Consider the following 21,357-nt stretch of genomic DNA (forward strand, 5'->3'; position numbering starts at 1 on the left):
AGTGTGTTCTGAAGAGGGAGACAGCCCCAGACTCACTCAAATCCACGCCACCAAGTGCATGACTATTCTCTCCACAGCACCAAGTACATGACTATTCTCTCCACAGCACCAAGTACATGACTATTCTCTCCACGCCACCAAGTACATGACTATTCTCTCCACGCCACCAAGTACATGACTATTCTCTCCACGCCACCAAGTACATGACTATTCTCTCCACAGCACCAAGTGCATGACTATTCTCTCCACAGCACCAAGTACATGACTATTCTCTCCACAGCACCAAGTGCATGACTATTCCTTCTACGGCCACCAACTGTGCGACTATTCAGTCCACAGGAAATACAGTGTGATAAGTGGAGCGAATAGCCACGCACACAGTGGTGTGGAGCGAATTTTCACGTGCACGGTGGTGTGGAGCGAATAGTCACGTGCACGGTGGCGTTGATTTGGCACACTTAGGAGCAGAACCCAGTTCGCACTCCACTGTTTGCAAAAGCCTCAGAAGCAATCGAGTGGTGACAAGAATCACAAAGGAATCATTTGAACTGATGATGATACTTAAACTAACCACATAATCACAAAGGCTCCCTCTGTTGCTCGCTGATAATGTCAGAGGCTTAGCTATATGTCCTTGCTGATATGTTTTATTGAACGGTTTTATGGTCAAGTCTGGTCTGGTGTGGTCTGGGACTGCAGTTTAAATTACAAATGGTCCACAACAGACTTTTCAGGATCAGAGTTATATAAAGGAGAAACAAACATAAGTTTGTGCTGACACAACAGATAAAAGTATCATCAAAGAGAATCAGAGACAACACAATGCTTGATCTGAAAGAGGAATTCTGTCTTTTATAGAACTAGAAACGCAATGTTTTCACGGTCTCAGACTTCATGATGTGATACAGCTGACCCCAATAAAAGTGTGTCAAATGTGACACTAAAATAAACCAGGGGAAATGATGTAGTCACAGAACGACAAGAGCAAATCTTTGTGTGTCAAATGAGCAAGCACATTGCACAGAACACAATGAGAACACAATGAGTTTTATGTCTGAGTGACAGATGAGTGCAGGTAAATGGAAGCAGTAGTCACAAGACCCTACAGGAGAGAGAGAGAGAGCGCGAGAGAGAGAGAGAGAGAGAGAGAGAGAGAGAGAGAGAGAGGGAGAGAGGGAGAGAGAGAGAACAGTCTCTACCAGGAGGAAGAGGAGGAAGCAGGAGTAAAATCAAAGAGTCCATGTGTGAGCAAAAGAGAGAGCAAAAAGGAGGGGGAATGTACTCTGAGAAGAGTTAGCCGCAGAGAGGCTGCAGTGCTGACAGTATAGTCCAGCAGGCTCCTTCTCTTTGTCCACTTTGCAGACTGCTAGGAAAGATAAACTTGCACACGGGAACTTATCATAACTGAACCACTGCAGACCTCAAGCCTGCAATCATCCTGACACCAAGCACTGGAAAATGGCAAATGGAAAATCCAGCATCCACATGCTGCTCTCGGGCCACACTAGAGTGTAAAAGCACTCTACGCACTGAGCCTGTGACCCCAGATGAGCAAGGATGGGTGCTCCTGGGAAAGTGATTACTGTTCCTTACAGCACAGAAGGAGCCATGGCACTGCCTGCAGACCAGCGGCCATTTCCTGGATCTGCTCTGAGTCTACGCAGGGAGAACAAAGTCATTAGTCATAGAAAGTCATTCAGACGTACCGAAACTATTTCATTTTCTCTACTGACAGCAGATGCAGTTGGCACAACAGAAGTCAAAGTGATACTAGTGCTTTTTGGCACTCAGATGAAAATAGTTTAACAATACATCTTTTTTTTTTTTTTTTTAAAACAAGCCAAGCCATCTGCTTATGTCAATTTGAAGGCGATTTGATTCCTTCGTATAATGACTACTGCGCTACACGTCTTTTCTTCTACAGCGATAAAGTGTTTTAAGCAGCAGCCACCTGCTCTCTGGCTGATAGTGAAAGAGTCTTTGACAAGAGCCAAATGGACAAGGCTGTACATGTAGAACCGGGCAGAGGTTGCAGGCCGCATCTACCCCCAGCTGACTCGCGTGGTGCACCTGGCAACCCGAGCTAACTGCCTTGTTACCTATTGTCAACCAGACGGGTAAAGGCCCGAAGGCAGAACGGCACGGAACCACGACAGCGTACTCCGCAAAAAACCAGAGAAACGTTCTCATCTGCGATGAACATCACGGAGAACAGAGGAACAGGAGAACAGGAGTCTGACAGAGAAAGAATTCTGCGTGTTTCTGTTTCGGGAATAATGTAGAAACACGGGAAGCAGCTGAGCAGCTTTTTAAATTCAAATCCTTCCTTCCCCCAACTGTAACGTGAGGAGGAAGCAGCACTTCATCAGCCCTCTCTGTTCTTCCCTCAAATCCGGATTGAACGTCAGCACACTGCAGAGGAAGGGGGCTCGCGTGATTCTCATATCCCACAAGTCCCTGGGAATCAAACCCAGCCGAAAAGCATGTGAGCCATTACAGATTGGTATTGGTAGCTTATGCAACAAATTATAATAGGCTATAAGAATGCACACTTTTCTTTTACAGTGACAGTTTTACATTGTGCAAAACGCTCGGTTTGAAACGCTGTTAATGTATCCTGGTTTGTACCCATGCTAAATGAGGAGTACGGGCACATGTATCATTAAACACTTTTTGCTGGTTGGATCAGTCATTTCCATATCCTTTTAACTACTTTCTTGCCTCAAGGAAAAATGCAATTATTTCTGTATAGCACAAATTGGCATTCATCGCTTGGGTTTCTAATGCATATTCCTTTTTATACGTTTTTATTCCTATCAATGACTAAATATAAATATAAATATGTCCATACATATGTCCAGAACATACAAAAACTTATTTGATAAGCATACATCAAATGTTTTCTCTGGCAAACAGTTGGGTATTACAGCTTCTTTATACAACATAAATAGCTTCTAGCTAATTAAGTCTTAAAATCTGTTCCAACTCCAGAAATATCTCACAACTTACAAAGGTCATTATGAGAGCTCCCAATGTATGTGGCCAATAAATAAAACTTAGCTAAAAAAAGAAATCGAAATGTTTGGAGTTTGGAAAGGTCATTAAATTATGAGGGCTATGGGCTGACTACCCAGTAAACAAGTGTTTATAGCGAAATGTTACATACCAGCTAATGGCTAAATGGATTTTTCCAAAGGGCTTTACTTCACAGCATAAGGATGCATACAAGCGTGTGCAGAATAGATCAGCATCTGGATCATGCATTCATATCAAATACAGACTGGTATTTATGTAATTACAATGCTTTACATTGAGATTTGTCATGTGCATGGCATAAAACACAGGCAACATGCTAACCACTGTTACAGGCATATTTCCACAAATTCTGTAAACAGCCCATGGTCTTCTGTTGCGCTTCCAGCCACTTTTACTCCCTCACCTAAGCAAGTAATAGCCTCAGCCCTGGCAGTAAAACATCACGCAAAGTACGTACTTGAATCGACGCCGGCGTGAAGAAGGACAGGGCTTTACTGGGGGTTGGGACACGGCCAGGGGAGTTCCCTCGGCGAGCCTTGCACTGACGACACAGGGACAGCAGAGCCAATGGGACAGAGTGGGGCTTTACCGCAGCTGCCCTGCTGGCCTGCTCGGCTGTAATCAACAAAAACACAGGCTACTGTGCAAGAAAGGGCGATGGAAAAGGGCTTCTCACTAGAGGGTTGCAGGTTCGATTCCTACACCGCCCACTGCGTCTACCCTGGCGCCAGGCCCGTCAGCATTTGTGAAGTTGCAAAAATGGAACATGTTCAGTACTAATTCAACTCTAATGGAGTTTATACGAGTCCAATGTCTAATACACTCTATCGGCATTGACCATGCTTAGTCAACTTGTTCCATCCCTCTGACAACTTGGCAGACTGCTTGCCCTCTGAGTGATGCTCACGCTTCCTGACACCTCTGCTGGCACGGCTGCAGACCCTGCAGCCTGCCCTAAATCAGGGGAAGAGTTCGGGACCCGCCATTCTGCTCAGTCATCGCCACCGCCTACAGAGCCCCACCCAATCTCTGAACACCCCAAACATCTTACTGCATATAGAGATGTACACACGCCACGCATTTAAACCTAAACAAGGGCACCAGCAAAGCAAACGCACAAGCAAGTGTGTGGTGAGCATTCTGCTGCAAATACCTGCCATCCACCACCTGGCGGAGTGCTGCATACGGGTGATGGTTGGTGACAAGTTCCCCCTACCATTGTAAAGTGCTTTAAAATCATGAGGTAGGGCTACAGGACGGCTTAGCCTGTCAAGTTACTGTTCTAGTGCACGGATAGGCCCGTGGTTGAGGATTAGGCCTGGGTATAATCTGTAAAGGTACATCCTGCACTCCAAAATTCTCCCTTCAGCCATCAGTGACTAAGTCTTTTGTTTCACTGTGATGTCACCGAGAAACTATTTCAAAAGTGCCCATGAGAGGGAAGCGGTTATGGAGCTGGACAAGCGATTGAAGTGCTCTTTGACCGTTCATTATGAGCCTTCGCCATTACAGTCACCTCACACTGCAGAAAGGTGCGACGACACAAAATGTTCACCAGACGTCCAGCGGTTCTGATGACAGCATGCTGACAGATCAATTAACCACATGGTAGACGGATCCCATCTGATTGGCTCCAGGGGTTTCACTACAAGGATGCCCCCCAACTCCCCAAGTCACTTTCTCTCCTGTCTTATTTAAGGGCGGGCTCTGAGCCACCTTTCAACCAAATTGTTTTTGCTTTTGCTTAAATTACTTTTTTAAATCCTGATTGTTTTTTTGTTTCTCCCCATTTGGAATGCCCGGTCTTATTTATTAGCCCACCCGTTGCTGCTGTGCCAATTTTGGAGAGCTGAGACGAGCACGCGTGTTCCTCCGGGCTACGTGACGCAAGCCTCAGTTTGTTTCTCTCCGCAGTCAGACCACCAGCTGAGCTCGTGGCACTGGAAGACATTTCTTCATGTGCAGGCGACGCAGGCGTACCGCAGGTTCTCAGTGCTGCCATTTTGTGATGAGACCGGGACAACCCCCCCCACCCCCCTTTCTGCGCCACACTATGGCCAATCGCATGCCGGTGTGTGGGCTTGCTGTCTGTTGTGACCCAGCGTATGAACCATATGGTAGCGCAACTGAAAATGTTTGTTGTCAGTTATAATTGGGTCACAGTATGCAACTATCAAGACGTCCAATCTGAATCTGTATTCAGTCGGCCGCAAATCCATATCAGTATTCAGTCGGCGGAGCTTCTATATCAGTGTTAAGTCAGCAGCTCGATCAAACAGAATTGATCAAGGCCTCAGATGAAATGAAGACCGGAGCATACGCAGTGGGTTCCCTGGACCGAGATTAGGGGCACGATGGCTTTGGGGGCGGCTGTGGAACTGGCCCAGGGTACATCGGTGGGTGTGTGACTTATCAGCGGAGCATTTCTGAGCGCGTGCGGTCGTCCCCGTGGGGCGACAGCTCACCCCCGCCGATGACACGCAGGCCCATCGAGCTCGCGTGTCTCCGTGTGACAGCTGGGACTCAACAGGAGAGCGTGTCGGCCCGATCCGAAACAGGCAATGTCCGAGACGACCCAAACCGCGGGATCAGGAGCCAGTCCAGGACTGCACCGTGCCAGATTGCGCCTGTCAAGTGTAGTAATTGGATTGGACGGGTCACATTTATTTATTTTACACTTGAGGGGAAAAAGGCAGGTTCAAAACACTGTTAAAAGTGACCAATGTGCAGGAATATCCCCCCCCCCCCCCCCCCCCCAAAAAAAAAGACCCAGAAGGGGCTTGTCTTGAAAAATCATTCTAAGAAAGCTGAAGTTATGGATTCACCTGTCATCACTTGTGATTTATTATGGATTGCATTTATATAGTGGCTTTTCATCTAGCGATTTCTTTTTTTAACGCCTCCCCCTTTTTTTCTCCCCAAATTGAAATGCTCTGTTGGATTCCGGAGGTGAAAAGTCCAGGAGCCAGAAAGTAAAAGTCCTGCCATGTGTTTCTTCCACCAATTAACTCAGCCAACTGATTTCACTAATTGGTTCTGGCTGAAGAAACTGTGCTAATTAGCAAATCCAGGAGATTGGAAAAAAAAAACCACCGGAAAGGACTTTTATCTTCTAAACCTGGATTTACCACCATTATCAGATTCCGACTGACTGAACCCGCCCTAAACCTGGGTGACAGTACCAGCAATCAGGCATCAACCTGCGAGCCACAATTGCCAGTTGAGATTCCTTGCACTAGTGCAGTGGCTCAACAAGATGAGCCATCCAGCAGCCTCCATCTTAAGATTTTAAAGCTCTTCGCAATGGTAGGGGGAAGCTTGCCTCAACCATCACCCGTATGCAGCACTCCCCCAGGTGGTGGATGGCAGGTATTAGCAGCAGAATGCTCACCACACACTTGCTTGTGCGTTTGCTTTGCTGATGCCTCTGTTTAGGTTTAAATGCGTGGCGTGTGTACATCTCTATATGCAGTAAGATATATGGTGTGTTCAGAGATTGGGTTGGGCTCTGTAGGCGGTGGCGATGACTGGGCAGAATGGCGGGTCCTGACCTCTTCCCCTGGTTTAGGGCAGGCTGCAGGGTCCGCAGCCATGTCCACGTCCCCCAGCAGAGGTGTCAGAAAGCATGAGCATCACTCAAAGGGCATTGGCGGAGGAACGGAACAAGATGAAAAATGCCATCACTGATCAACGCGTAGCCAGCCGCGAGCACCCAGGGTGGAGGAGGGGGTGGCAGAAGGGGTGGGGGTGAGTGGGGTTTATGAGGATTCTCGATTAAGAGGGCCAGTCTGACATTTTCAAATAAAAACATTTCCGGTGGCACGTTGAGGGAGGGAACACTCGTTTGCAATGGTGCCGCGGTACAGACTTAACAAGATCCAAGATCAAAGACATCAACCAAGTCTTTAGTCACAACAACCATAATGCATTGCAGAAAACCACGGTCATAGTCAGCAAAGCCTTCCCTATATTAACAGTAACCATGGTTGCTTCAAACTGCACTGTGGGTTCATTTTCTGTCTTGAACCATACTTTCATTGAACACAAAATGCAAAGAGAGAGAGGTGCCCGTGGACCCAGTGAGGGCTCTGTCTACGCTGTGGAAAAGAGCCTCGAAACGCAAGGCTCAGCGCCGAGCAGCAGGGAGACTGCAGTAGTGCTAAAATGTAGATTCGGTACTAAGGGAATGCTGTCAGAAGCCATTACTTCAGCCAGTATGTAGAAAAAAAAAAACTGAAAAAAGCAGCTTACAAATATGTGGGAAGAAAAGATGATGAACAAAGTACTCCCAGGAAATGTAAAACACCTTTTAGGGTACCAAATACACAAAACTGTGCCACTGGCTTGCCCCGCCGGTCCCTGCATTTCATCAGACATTGCGGTGTAGACTTGCAGGTAAGTAAATACCCTGTTTGCACAAGGCTCAGTTAAAATAGCTTCTTAGAGAGACCTTTGGTTTCATATCACATTCCTGAGAATCAATTTACAAACAACATGCAGTGGAGCATGTAGTGTACCTCATACCTGTGTTTTTTGAGAATGTTTGGGGCTTATTTCACTGAAACCACAATATTTGGGTTCCCTTTCTGGCACACGCAAGGGTCATCTTTCATTGCCGTTGCTATGGAGTCGCCCATGCGCGGTATTCGGTAGGGATGGGAGGGAGCAGTGAGCCGTTGGTGCGGCCGACGGGGAGCTCGGCGGAACATTCCGGGCCGCAAAGTGCTCATTAAAAAAAACCCAGGCGGTCCCAGGTTTGGTGGCGCCCCCTGGAGGCGAGTCGCACTCATCGCCCCGCAGATAGCTGGTCACAGCGCTAACGCAAAGCCTCTCTCTGTCCCCGTCACAAGGAAGCCACGCCACCGCTGACCTCATCGCACACGCCAGCGTTCCTGCCATGTTCCTGCAAACAGTGCAGCACCCACTAGCAGCCATGACATCCGTCCCCTGGGGCAATCTTTCCTGCAAGGACTCTCAGCTAAGGTTGATAAGCAGGTACTTTGTTTGGCTTATAATTTTGGCTATTCGTCATATGGCTGGTAATGGATGCTGCAGCCTCCATTCTCCCATTTATATTAAGTGAAGGGTGATCTACTTCAAGGCTGCTTGTGAATGATGCCACGACGGCACTATATTTCATGCTTATTAATGCGGTGATGGGAGAGTGTAGGGATACCGATGCCAGGCTGTCTGGGTGGTGATGAGTGAGCTCCTGATACAGATGTCGCACACAGGTGTGTGAGAAGGGCCCGCTTCCTCACCATCCGTCCAGACAGCACAACAGAAAAGCCAAGGAGAAGAGTGCAGGCTCTTATGTGTTTGTAAATTTGTCAAATGCTGACGTCAGTACATCTTGAAGATTTCTTTGTCCCACTGGCCTGTCAGTGAAGCACATAGGATTCGACACTCTGCAATCTCCACAGGTTCCCTCGCGACTGAATTCCACTCCCTTTGTAGACAGCTACCTTTGGCAGTTGGAATAAAATTTGCATTGACTGTGCACAAAGTGCTTGTTTAGCCTTGCTTTATTTGTTGTTTCTGCGTGTTGTTTTTTTATCTGTTTGGCCAATTCGCTTCAATACATCAGGACAAAATAAAGGCTGGGAGGAGAGAAAACACCACTTCCATTCTGAAGAACTTTCTGGAAGGAATTTGTGTGGGCTGGTGGTGGTGGTGGTAGGGAAGGGGGGTTATTTGTTTGTTTTCCTGACTCCTGGAAGGTCTCGGGAGATTGCAGGGATGTGAATGATTCACAGCTTACTCCTGTTGGATGTGTTTCATCTTCTGATTTTGGCTTCCCATGCCGACAAGCTCTCCTGGCTAGAATATGTCCAGTTTGTGTGGCTTATTCCATAATCTAGATGATGAGATCAGGGTCTCTCTGTACTGCCACACACACACACACACACACACACATTCACTAACACCCCCACATATACTCACAGCTCTTTTGGTCTTCAGGCAGTATAGAAGTGTTTCATTTGCAAGTCAAAATTAACTGTGTCATCATCAGCCGTCTGTAATATCTGTAGCTGAAAAGATGTATGTGGAGGACTGCTGCCTTCTTGCTATGTGCTATGTGTGAGGGCTATGTCACTATCTGAGGTGTGTGTGTGTGTGTGTGTGTGTACAGTGTCGTCCGTAACTTTAAAATGCAGCTTTAGGGGTATTTACATCTATATCCAGTGATCCATGTAAGAATTACTGCCCTTTTTATACAGAGCCAAAATACCAAAAAATTGTATCACTGTCCTAATACTTATGGACTGCACTGTGTGTATATATATATATATATATATATATATATATGCAGACTGTAAATATATTTCCATTAACATATTTAGAGCTCATTAGAACTCAAATCAATGCTGTGGGCAGTTCACTGCATTAATTTGTTCCTTTTTTATGTCAGGAACTGACAATTATTTAAATTACTTCATTAATTAGTATAGGAAGATCAAGGATGCCCTACATATTGAAATCTATAAAACAGGAATTGACCACTTCTACCAAACAAGACCTTTGGGACAAACCAATACATTACATTAAATTACATTACAGGCATTTGGCAGACACTCTTATCCAGGGCGACGTACAACAAAGTGTATAACCAAAACCAGGAACAAGTGTGTTGAAAACCCGAGAGGGAATACAGCACAATACAGCACTGTAATTGGGTGAATGGGAAACCAGTTATGAAAAGACATTTCATTGGCTCGGCTCTGGTAAGAGCACTATTTTTTTCATGATACAATCCTCCCACACCTTAACTTTAAGCGGTGACAAAAAAATTTAAAAAAACAAACATGAAAAACAGAATAAATTAGCCTACCTTCAGAGACATAACAAAGGAAGTGCAGGCATAATGTGTAATGTTTCATTTCGAACACTGTGAATGCGGGGCACGCCCGGGTGGTACTGTTTAACGGTTTTCTGGCGCCGAAGGTTTGTCACTGAAAAGAGAGCGTGCGGTGTAATGGGGAATTAAGATGCCAATCCCTGATGAGGCCCTCTGTACGCCATCAGCGTTAATTGAAGCGGGTGCATTGATTGGCCGGTTATCTGAGACAGAGCTGCGAAAATCCATACGCTGCCTGGCCGCGGGGAGCCGAACAGACAGACTCATGCCATTGACCATCACCGGGCCAATTAAACGAGCGGGGGAGAGCCGTATCGCTATCAGTGACCTCGGCGGCAGAAAATTATTTTGACGCAGACACCCCGAAGCTCACCAAGCAGCAAAATCGTTTGCCTCTTCGTGTGGAACAATGCTTTTTTTTCAAGGTTTCCTTTTGTTGTCGAATTACACAGCCGTAAGATCTTTCCCTTTTTGTTAATAGAACAAAAAGAACGTCAGAGGCACGCAAAAGGAGATCAATGCTTTTCTTTAAGTGCTTGAGCACACAAACAAAAACGTTTTAAAAAAATGTTTTTACTTTAAAAGGCCTACCTGACTGTTCCTCCCTTTGCTTTATTCCCTACCTTTCTTTATTTTTTTCTTTCTTTCTTCCTCTGTCTCACTCATGTGTTTGTGCCCCGCAACATCAAGTAAATATCACACTGGGGACCGGGTCTGTTGTAACAGCTATTAAAAATTCCACAGCAGGAAACGAAGGCAGTTCCTGCGGTGACGGGGAAAAAAAAAAAAAAAAAAAAACGATAAATAAATAAAAAGAAGACGACGACAACTACACAAAAAAAATCTCCTTCGTCAGAGCCGAGCTCCGTGAGAGATTCCAAACGAAGGGCAGCAGGGAATGCCCGATATTGACCGACAGTTGGACGAAGTTTATTCTGGAAGTTTCCTTTAATGAAAGAAAGCTCCCCACAGACTTTTCATTTCGTCCCACCCGGAAGACAACAGACCCAGATCTCACCCCGACCCCTCCCCCTCCCCCCCCCCCCCCCCTCATAAACTTCAATGAAAGTGCGACTCCTGGGCCGGAAGGGCTCTGAAGGAACCCGGTTAGCAGGGGTCTGAAGCCCTGAAGGAAGTGGGGAGAAGGGACGTGGAACAGCCGAATGGGAACAAAAAGAAGCAGCGATAATTGTGGTGTATTTTGGAAGCTTTCCATTGAGGCACAGGATGCTGGGGCTCTGGGGAGCACACGTACAGAACAGAGCCTCCAGTAATCTACTCAGGATGGGGGAAAATGCAAATGTACCTGGGCGCAGCCTAACTGAATCATCTTGTTATCACTGTTTTTCTACATTTGCACCTTCTCCAGGATGTATTAACACTTTAGCTTATTGTTTGACTTGTCTGTAAGGCACTTCGTGCAAGAAAAGCACTAAATATACAAGGTTATGATTATATTACTTTCTCGTCAATCAAGGGCAGTAACGGGTAGGGAATGAAAAAGGGAAAGGCTGTGTTCCAGCAGTGAAGGCTTCTTGTGGGTCCATAATCCGTGTGCATTTTCCTGGCACGGTTAGGGTGCACTCTTACCTTCAGAAGGCCAGGGCGATGTCAGCGCTTAATGGCACTTAGAGATCATTTTCTTTCCTGCAGCGTGGGGTGTCTTTCAAGATGATAGCGCCCTCATCCACAGAACAGGAGTTTCCAGAAAGTGGTTCGAGGAGCATGACACCGATGTTGCCCGTGTGTCGTGCCCCTCTCAGTCACCAGATCTGCGCAAAACTGAGCAGTTATGGGACATTCTGGAATAACGCCTGAGACCGTCTCCACTGCACTTCCATCAATCAAGCACAAGATGATCGGCTTCCTCGTGGAAGAGTTCCAGACCATAGTAGACTCTCTTTGCCACGGCACACGCAGGCTATTCTGGCCATCTAGAGGTCACGGGAAGTCACATCTGCAGGACGTTCCCGTCTCCAGCCAGAGGATGAGCAGAACCCCGTCCCACCCCGGACTGCAGAGCCCGAAGGGGACTACATGCAGGAGAGTGCTGAGGCCAGGATTTTGGGATGGGCGAGAGGCGCCCCCTCCCCTTCTAGGATAATGCCTTCAGATTCTCGGCGGGATGGCGGCATCCCGATGGCGGGGTGCCAGGCAGGAGGGCATCTGTCCGGGCGGCGGCTGCTCAGTTTCCACAGAGCACGGAAGCTGGCATGGAGGAGGGGAGGGAATGCAGATGAAGCTCACATCTAAAGTGCCCGCCCCTGGTGCTGACTCCATCTCTTCAGGCCAGAGGGGACGTCCTGAATTACAGCCGGCTGTGCCAAAGGAGGGGCAGGGGCAATTAGGAGCAGGGGTGGAGAGGGGCAGGGTGGGACAGGGCTAGGGATACATGGGGCATATAATCAGGGCACCTTGTGTGGGCCTACTAGGTTGGGATAAGCAGTCCCATTAACACACTGTAGGTGTCGACTGTTTCCCTAACCGGCTTCCCAAAAGTGAACAGAAGAGTAAAAATATAAATACCAGCAGTGTGATGAAAAGGCATTAATAAAGCAATGCCTGTACAAGACCTTTGTGTGATAATATATCTAATGATATGAAATAGTAAAAGTATTGCTCATGACCATAATTACCTGTACAGACAAAATGGTACCATTCAAATTATGTTTAAAAAGACTAAATAATTAGGTTCAGCAAAAAAGTCTCCAAATAACCAAAATTATTTCTCACCTGCTGATGAAATTCAGCGTTTGAGAAAATATGGCACGAATTTGGAACATCACAGTCACCTAGAGTCCTGCATGAGACAGCAATTAAAGTGCGGTAAAGACTGCACCTATCAAAGCCCACGCGTTACTTTTACTTCAAAAAGCCTCGCCTTCGATCACAGACGCTCGCCTGCAGACTGAACGCTGACGCAGCGATCGGATGAAAAGGAAGAGAACAGCGCGTGCGCTCATTGAACCGGTCCCCAGGTGTGAGCGAGCGAGAGAAACGGTTCCCAGCGTGACGCGCCCGTAACAAACCGGCCTAAAAAGGAGTTCTAAAAATCGAGCGGGCGCAGGTTCGAGATAAGAGAGAGGAGCGGGGAAGGGGGGGGGGGGGGGGGGGGGGGGGGGAGAGAGGGCTCGATGTCAACCGGGCTGCTCGGCGATAATGTCGACCTTTAAGCGGCAGTAAACCGCCACCCTGGCCCTCACTCAGAGCCGCTGGGTTGCGATGGCTCTTAAAGAGCAGTGAAAGCGGTTATTACCGGCCTGTCCGGCGGAATTGCCATAATCATCTTAATCTGAACCACGGAGGGCTACGGAGATTACACTCAGAGAGTACGCCTCCGTTTGGAACTGGCTCCCGGACGCTAACGCGCACGCAGGCTCACGCACACATGCAAGCCAGGGTGACCACATATTTCAGGGGTGGGCTGGCAGTATGAACATAATACTAGGCTTTTTGTTTGTTTATGTACAGTCTATGGAACAAGCAACACATATTTTCAGTCCCAAAAAGAAATGTCAGGGAAAAAGAGCCTGGTGAGGTTAATACAAGCAAGCACAAATACATGTGCAAATACACGCACACACATACAGTACACATATTGACATACACACATGCACACACACACACAAGGTGAACAGCAAGCAATCAAAACTGCACCAGCATTCAGCATTGTTATGCTGTATGATCTGAGGCATTAAAATTTCTTAAAAACTGCTGAGGTCAAGCGGAAAAAAAAAATCCATGCTTATGAATATAACATGACACACAAACACTCTCTGACCTTTCCAAACGCTCAGTGTTTCTCAGGGTCTTTGCTTCAAGTCATTTTAATGGTACAGCTTCCACTCATCCCACAGTAAACTGCTTTTACCAGCTGGACAGCCTTAATAGAAGAATCTATAGCCCTACTGATAACTAAGCAAGAACAGAAGTGAGAGAAAGCGAGAGAGAGAGAGAGAGAGAGAGAAGAGGGGGTGGTATGAGAGGGAAAGAGGGACATGAGAGAGAGAGAGAGAAAAGAACAGTCTCTAGCAGTGGAGGACCTAAACCCAGCAGACCTCGCTGTGGCACCCTCATGCGCAAACTGTCACACATATTCTGCCAGTTCCATGAATATCAGAGTAGCCATTTTTATTCTCCAGCACACACATAAATATTACACCCTTTAGCTTCTCCAGGGGCCCCGTTAGTGTGCCAAATCTGGCAGGATCCTGTGTCCGTGACCTCCCTCTGGGATGGTGGAGTGGACACTGTTTTGATACGGTTCCAATCTGAATCTTTAGCCCTCTCCTTTCCGTCTCCGTCACCTCTTCCTCTCTCTATTATCCTGCTAACCTCTCTCCTTTTCCTTCTTTTTTTTACCTCCGTCTCTTTCCCTCTCTTCATTTTCTCTCTCTGCTGTCACCTCTCATCTTTCTCCTGTTTACCTCACTCTTTGTTCCCTTTTCTTTCTCTCATATATCCCTCCCCTATTTCCTCCCCCATCTGATCCCATCTAGCGTTCTTGGTTTTGTCTGGCTTTACTCTTTCATCTCTTTCGCTTTCCCTGACTCTCATCTCACTCTTTCTATTCCTCTCATACCTCCCATACCTATTTCCCTCCTTCGTTTTCCATTTTCTTCCATTCCCCCTCCCCTTCACTGACAGTCTTCTGCACCTTCTGTTGCTTTCAGAGAAGATGATTAGCTGGAAAGGTCAAACTGTATGACCTCCTGGAATGGAATGACTCACGACAATAAGGTAGAACACTTTGCCTTTTCTCAGGAATGAATCACAAGGAAAAGTGCTTTGTTTTAAAAAATAAAAATATAAAAAACTGCACATACACCCTCTAGTGTATATGTGTCATATTGAAAATGTGAACTGTTCAATACAATGTATCCTGTTCTCTTTAAATGTGCTGTGTTGTTACTTGTTTGCTTAGTAGACGCCTCTTAAAAGGTCAAGTCTCTGGTGTTTAGCTATTATATCTTCCAGAACATTTTACAGCGTTGTACAGAGCAGGGTTTTTTTTACTGAAGGAACACAGCCAAATCAGCTTCCTTCTTCCCTAGCTTCATACAACAGTGATATGAGTTCATCCATCTATCCATTATCAATACTCGCTTATCTTGGGCAGGGTCATGGGGGGGGGGGTGCTGTAGCCTATCCCAGCATGCATTGGGCGAGAGGCAGTAATACACTGAGGACAGGACTCCAATCTATCGCAGGGCGCACACACCATTAATTCACCATTCACTCACATTTATGGGCAATTTAGGGTCTCCAATTAGCCTACCTGCATCCCACACAGACACTGGGAGAACATGCAAACTCCACACAGAGAGGCCCAGGCCGGATTCGAGCCCAGTGTGAGGTGTTCAAACACAGCTGTGAGTCTCCAATTAGCCCACCTGCATGCCACGCGGACACTGGGAGGACATGCAAACTCCACACAGAGAGGCCCAGGCCGGATCCGAGCCCAGTGTGAGGTGTTCGAACCTAGCTGTGAAGTGACAGTGCTAACCACTGCCACAATGTCCCGCCCAATAGGAGTCCTTCCTTCTTCTTACGCTAGTCCTGACCGTCCTGTGCACATTCCAGTCCATGTTTTAAGAAGCTCCCCATTCGGCCAGGCCCCTGTGAGGGATGACTCAGTTGCGGCTCTCCCAATGCGCTCGCCATGTGTGCCGTGTTTTTAATAAAGGATCGGGCTCAGTCTGGCCCTGTTTGAAATTCCAGGGCCAGAGAGCGTACCCTGGCAGGGAGAGAGACAGGCTGGTGACAGGGTTTAATCTTTAATGAGCAAAAAGCAATGCGGCAGACCCGATCGCTCGAGTCGCCGTAGAGGGCGGCATTGCCACAGCAAAAACGGTAAAAATGTCACGTTACTGTAACCGGGTCTGTTTAATTGCACACGTGTCCTTAAATGTTCTCAACCTTTTCGGCCATAATTGTTCATGAAAAACAAACCGGTGCCAATGGGTCCCTGTGTGATTATCTGTAATTAGGGACTGCTGTAGAGAAACATCACAGAGTTACAGGGGCATACATCCGTCCAACAGTCAACAACACAATTTGCAGCAGGGTCTCTCACTTACACGCGCACACAAACATGCACAAGCCAAGAGACGCACAGACATGTCACAGAAATCAACCCCCTCACATTCACACAGACACACAAACATACAAATCAGCTGCCAATCACCACTTACACACACACACATAAACACACTAAGGCTCCAGTAATGAATACCATCACATAAACATTGGTAATATACACATAATCAGGCACACGGCTGCACACAACAACGAGACCTCCTTCCAGACGAAAGATAGCAAACTGGCCACATTCCACAGCGTTAGCATCACTATTTCCGACTCGTTTGTTTTATTTACGCTACTGTTTGTAGCAGTGTCTCGAGCGTGTGTTATTTATACACCGAAATTTTATGCACCATCTCAACAGTCTGCTACCATCCGGTGTTGGCAGTGACCTTTTTTCCATCTGAGCGTCACCCTCCTCTACTTCAGGCAGCCTCGGCCGTCCCCCCGTACGTTTCACGCTGCCGGCTGTCTTTTAATAACGGAGAGCGCCGCGCGCCCAGGGACTCCGCAGCAGCCACGACACAGGCATCCGTCACGCGGGCGCTTCACCGCGCCGCTCCGGGGACAGGTCTCCCCCCCCCGACCCAAAATAAGAGCGCGCGGCAAATGAAGAGGTGCGACGGCGGGGAGGCCAGACAGCCGCAGGGAACCGTGGCAACCGGCCCGTAATTTATTTGCCTTGACAGAGACCTTATCCGGGGGGGGGGGGGACTTACACGGCTTTCATTTTTACACATTATCCCCCTAAAGCCGCCGGGTGTTTACTGGAGCGACCGCGGCTACGCTGCGGCGCTGCCCACGCCTTGGCTTTGAACACGCAAGCACCTGGTTAAGAAGCCCTATCTATCGCTGCGGTGGCTAACCGCGGTGCCACTAGCCGGAGATTAGGAGAGATGGTCCGGGCTGGACACCCCTGAAATTCCTGTGACTCCCCCTCACTCCAGAGCTGGCTCTAGAATTTTGGTGGCCCAGAAATGAGAATGAACTGGGGGGGGCGTCGGCAGCAATCGCAAACCGGGGAGCCGGCACAAAAACAATAGCATTCCCACCCTGGGAATACTGCACAATTAAAATGTCAACCTGAAACGCGTGGCCCACGGATGACTGTGGCCCTAACCTAGTGCATATAGACTGTTTGTGCCGGCATACCAAACTTCCCTTGCGGGAACCACTCCTTACATATCATACTGGGCTACTGATTAATTCCAAATATTTAAATTGACATAGCTGTTATGGATAATGGCCAGAGGCAACATCAACCCTGGCCTGTGTTAGATAATACGGTTTTAAAATCTGTAGAATCAGCAGACGTTCCCCCTCCAAGGTCAGCTGAGAGACTCAGTCCTAAGTGCTGGAAATATCTCTGAAGCTCTTCCAAGACCCCGCCCTGAGAGGTGAGTGGAGCTGCTCTGGGATGAGATGAACTCTGCATCAATGGCAAGTAGATCCAGCCAGCAGTATTTCAGACCCTTGGCTGCACCAAGATGATATCACCCACAACCTCCAAACCCACCCCACCCACGCACACATCTACACCATCATGTATCCATACAAACACACACACACACACATCTACACCACCATATATCCGCACACACACACACACACACACACACGCGCGTATGTATGTACACAGGTGCACACTCCCACACATCCGAAGCAAAGGCCGCAGTGGGTTTGTAAGAATGGTCCAGGAGGGAAGGCATCTGTCAGCAGATCTGGAGTCAGGTCACTTCAGTTCATTTCACAGGATCTACTCAACAGGCCCATGACCAAATGACCACCAATGGTTCCTTCTCTGCTGATGAGGGGGGAAAAAAACAAATTCTCTGCCCACATCTTTATAATAGACATAATTTCAATCCCACATCAAGGTGCTGGCATCTGCTGAGCAAGTTCATCATCAAATCAAATTTCATGCCACACCCTCTCAATTATATACTTTTAATGATGCCCTGAAACATTGTCAGAAATCATTTTTCCAGAAAAACGCCTCGTCCCCCATTCCCCATTCTCTGCTCTTTCTCTGCTCTCATTTGATTGATTGGGAGGGACAGATTTTCCCGCACAATCACAAGGTATTCAGAACATCGCCCTGTCACATCCCTGACTCCGTACCAGAGCTAGCATAAACAAGTGCATAATCATCGACCTCAGCAATTGAAAAGTTACAATTCAGCTAAGGTTATTCATATATTTTTTCCTGCATGTTTTTTTTTTTTCCTTTTCCCCAAGAGTTGTGCACTGCTGCCCCTTACAACAGAGTGAGACACATTTCAATTTCTCCTTATCTCTTCGGCTGTGCCTGACAAGAGCGCGAGGTCGGGTCTAAATTTGCTTTTTTTGTTCTGTACGGCAAAAAAAAAAAAAAGGTAACAAAACAAAGCTTGGCGGAGCAGAGAGCTCCAGCGGCGCGCCACCTGAGCTCCGATGTGACAATTCATCAGGTGACACACCTGGAAGCGGAGAGCCCGTGCGTACCTGCTGTAATTCCGCATGACGGGTCACCGGGCTAACACCGGCTGACAACAACAGTTCAGAAATACATTCGGCACGGGTGAAATTTCTCCCCTTTGCCCATTTCGGAGGGGGTTGATTTATTGGCTGTATAAAACGGGGAGCTCAAGCAAAAATTGCCGCTATCACAAAATGTTATGGTTGCGGGAACAAAAGTGTCATTTAGGAAGAAGGAGGGGGGGAAAAAAAAAAACTTTCCGTGTTCTCCGAAAAACGAATTTCAAGGTTCATTTGTGATTCCTGAATTCCCCTTTCACACCCTGTTGCCCCTCTGCAAACACTTAAACAATTCCGTCCAGAAGGAGAGATGTATTAAAGTCACCATTTCTTTGAGAATACCCCCCTTCCCCCGCCTCCCCCCGTGACTGGAAGGCCTTCATGCTTCTCTGTGTTTAGTGAGAGACATCTTCTCAACACCTAAAGATCCCTCATTTTGACCAACTGACACCCCCCCCCCACACACACACACACACACACACACACACACACAAACACACACACTCACAGTCTTTTAGCTGCATACTAATCTCTCTCCTTTTCAAATCGCATTTATTTCGCTTCATAAACTAAACCTCAATAAACTTGAAAATCACAGCGGGCCTGCAAAATGAGAATGACTACGCTTTTCCCATTGACTATAATTACACGGCCTTACATTACATTAATTTATCAGATGCTCTTGTGCAGAGAACATAATTTTTGTAACTAACTGTTAAAAAACAATGTTTGTGTGCAGGCATGTGTGTGCGCAGGCATCAAATCTTTTCAAGGAAATACATTTGAGCGTTTGTCTGTGATCCTCTAAGATACCAGTGTGCATTGCTTTTAAATGAAGGAGGGAGGAGGGAGGAGGGGGGAGGGGGTGGGGGGCAGCCCAGAAAATAGTCTCACACTCCAGCGGTTTTGATATCATCGTTTGACCATTCACCAACCAGCTGACATTTTCACCTGTACTGCCTTTTTTTTCTCCAAAAGGGCACTAAGTTTTGAGTCTCTTCTTTTCTGGTCTCCTTTGGACCTTGAAAAGATCAATTTCTTGCTTTGTTGTCACAAAAAGATAAAGAATTTAAAAAATTAGACTTTGGGTTAAGCTTTAAGTAATCTGTGGTGCCCCGAGTAAGACGTTTGTTAAAAAAAAAAATCAATGCCCTGTTAACTCTGATTTTCTCTGGAGCCTTGTGCCCTGGAATGATGAGGTCCTAATTTAAGTGAGCTGAAGTTTTTAATATTAATTTTATTCAATTTAACAGCGGAGTAGCAGAGAGGACATTGTGGACGTTACTACCTTGAAATTAACATTCTGGGTTTGGAATTTCTTAATTAAAAATTTCAGTATAAGTATTTTGTAGTCCATTTGAATAATATTTTTAATCTTGTTAATTCTTCATCACAATTTGGAATGACCAATCACAGCCCTAGTCCTGTCCCATTTCCCACTTGCCCAAAACAGGTTCCTTACCAGTACAGTGACCTATTCCTGCACTAGTGAGCCCAGGTAGGGTAGTGCGTGGGGTGCGGGTTATGGGAATCGGGATAAGCTATTCAGGGGAATCGGGATAAGCTATTCAGGGGAATCGGGATAAGCTATTCAGGGGAATTGGGATAAGTTATTCATTTTTAAGTTGATAAAGCGCTGGGAGCATCGTTTTCACATTTGCCTTATTATATCAATAAATATTTGATGCTATCTTGGCCTCTCCTTTTAAAGAGCAGATAGCAAGTTTTTTTTTTTGTTTTTTTTAATCCAGCAATCACACCATTTTCAGCACTGGCTCATGCCCCGGGTCCTCTGTAAATGCTGTAAAATGGCTTCCTTTGACATATTTGGGCAGAGGTATTTTTTATTTTGATACTCACATTGACCTACAAAATGATTGCCGCCCGTGATAAAAGACTGTATATGATAAATAATAAGGGTAATGAGCTATAATGCATGCTCAAAAAGCATGCAATATAGGGGTAAATTAGCTCACCCTGTACACTTTCCTTATTTTTAGACATTTGCTGCAGAGAGGAAATGATTTAGTGATATACTTTAACACTCTGCCTCTAACACCCCTCCCCCATGCCAGAACACACTCAGCCAATTAATGTCTCATTATAACTAGGTCTCTCCACGTAGAGAAACAGCACTGAAGTCATTCCTTGTTTTAACCTGCATAATTCTTAACCCTCAAATATGTATGTATTTTTTTGCACAGCACAGATTTCTCTGGGGGGAAATACATAAAACGCTATGCATTTCACATAATGAGGGGTAGGCACGGTAGGCCTGTAATGTATGTGAAGAAAGGCACTGTTTGTGAGGAGGTGAGAACTGTGCCATACTGCGAAGTGCCTCCCACGGTGCTTGGTGCGCGGTGTTAATTGGAAATATGTTGCCGCGATGCCTGTTTGCAGACTTGTCACTCTGTTTGGGCTGTGCTGCGCTGTGCTAGATGAGCTAGATTCCTGGCCTGCGTTTCTGTGCGCGTTCCTCGCTGACGGAGCCCAGCCCAGCCCAGAAAAAAGACAAACGGAACCCAGAGACGCGGACAGTCTGCCGCCGGCCCGACCGAACGCAGCGCAGCGAAGGCCGCATTTTACCTTTTCGTTTAATTCGGGCGTACGGTCGCGCGTGTGCCTTTCCGCGCGCGCACACCTCCACCGCTCTTACATCTGACGACCCGGCCGGGTTAAAAAAAAACGTCCTCTCCCGCCCATTCGGAGAGGAGCCGCGGAGCGCAACGAGTTATTTAGCGCCGACGCTCAGCTTCCGACGCCTGGGCGACAGCGCGCACGCCGACAGCGCACGGTCCGCCTCCCCGCAAATTATAAAACGCCCGGCGCCATATGGAGGCGAACATTCCGATACGCCC

General features: G+C 47.0%; 1 protein-coding gene across 2 annotated transcripts in view; it reads right to left on the minus strand.

Annotated features, from left to right (window-relative positions):
* Window positions 1-21,357, minus strand: part of LOC118231955 (metabotropic glutamate receptor 8) — a 160,793-nt gene that overhangs the window by 122,310 nt on the left and 17,126 nt on the right. The window contains exon 1 of one of the 2 annotated variants that reach the window (XM_035426385.1): window positions 13,677-13,796. The exons of the other annotated variant lie outside the window; for it this stretch is intronic. The gene's annotated coding sequence lies outside the window, so the exon portion shown is untranslated. Of the gene's footprint in view, window positions 1-13,676; window positions 13,797-21,357 lie in introns of those variants that run through there. 2 annotated transcript variants of the gene reach the window in all.

This window comes from Anguilla anguilla, chromosome 7 (genome assembly GCF_013347855.1).
Source record: "Anguilla anguilla isolate fAngAng1 chromosome 7, fAngAng1.pri, whole genome shotgun sequence".
NCBI lineage: Eukaryota > Metazoa > Chordata > Actinopteri > Anguilliformes > Anguillidae > Anguilla > Anguilla anguilla.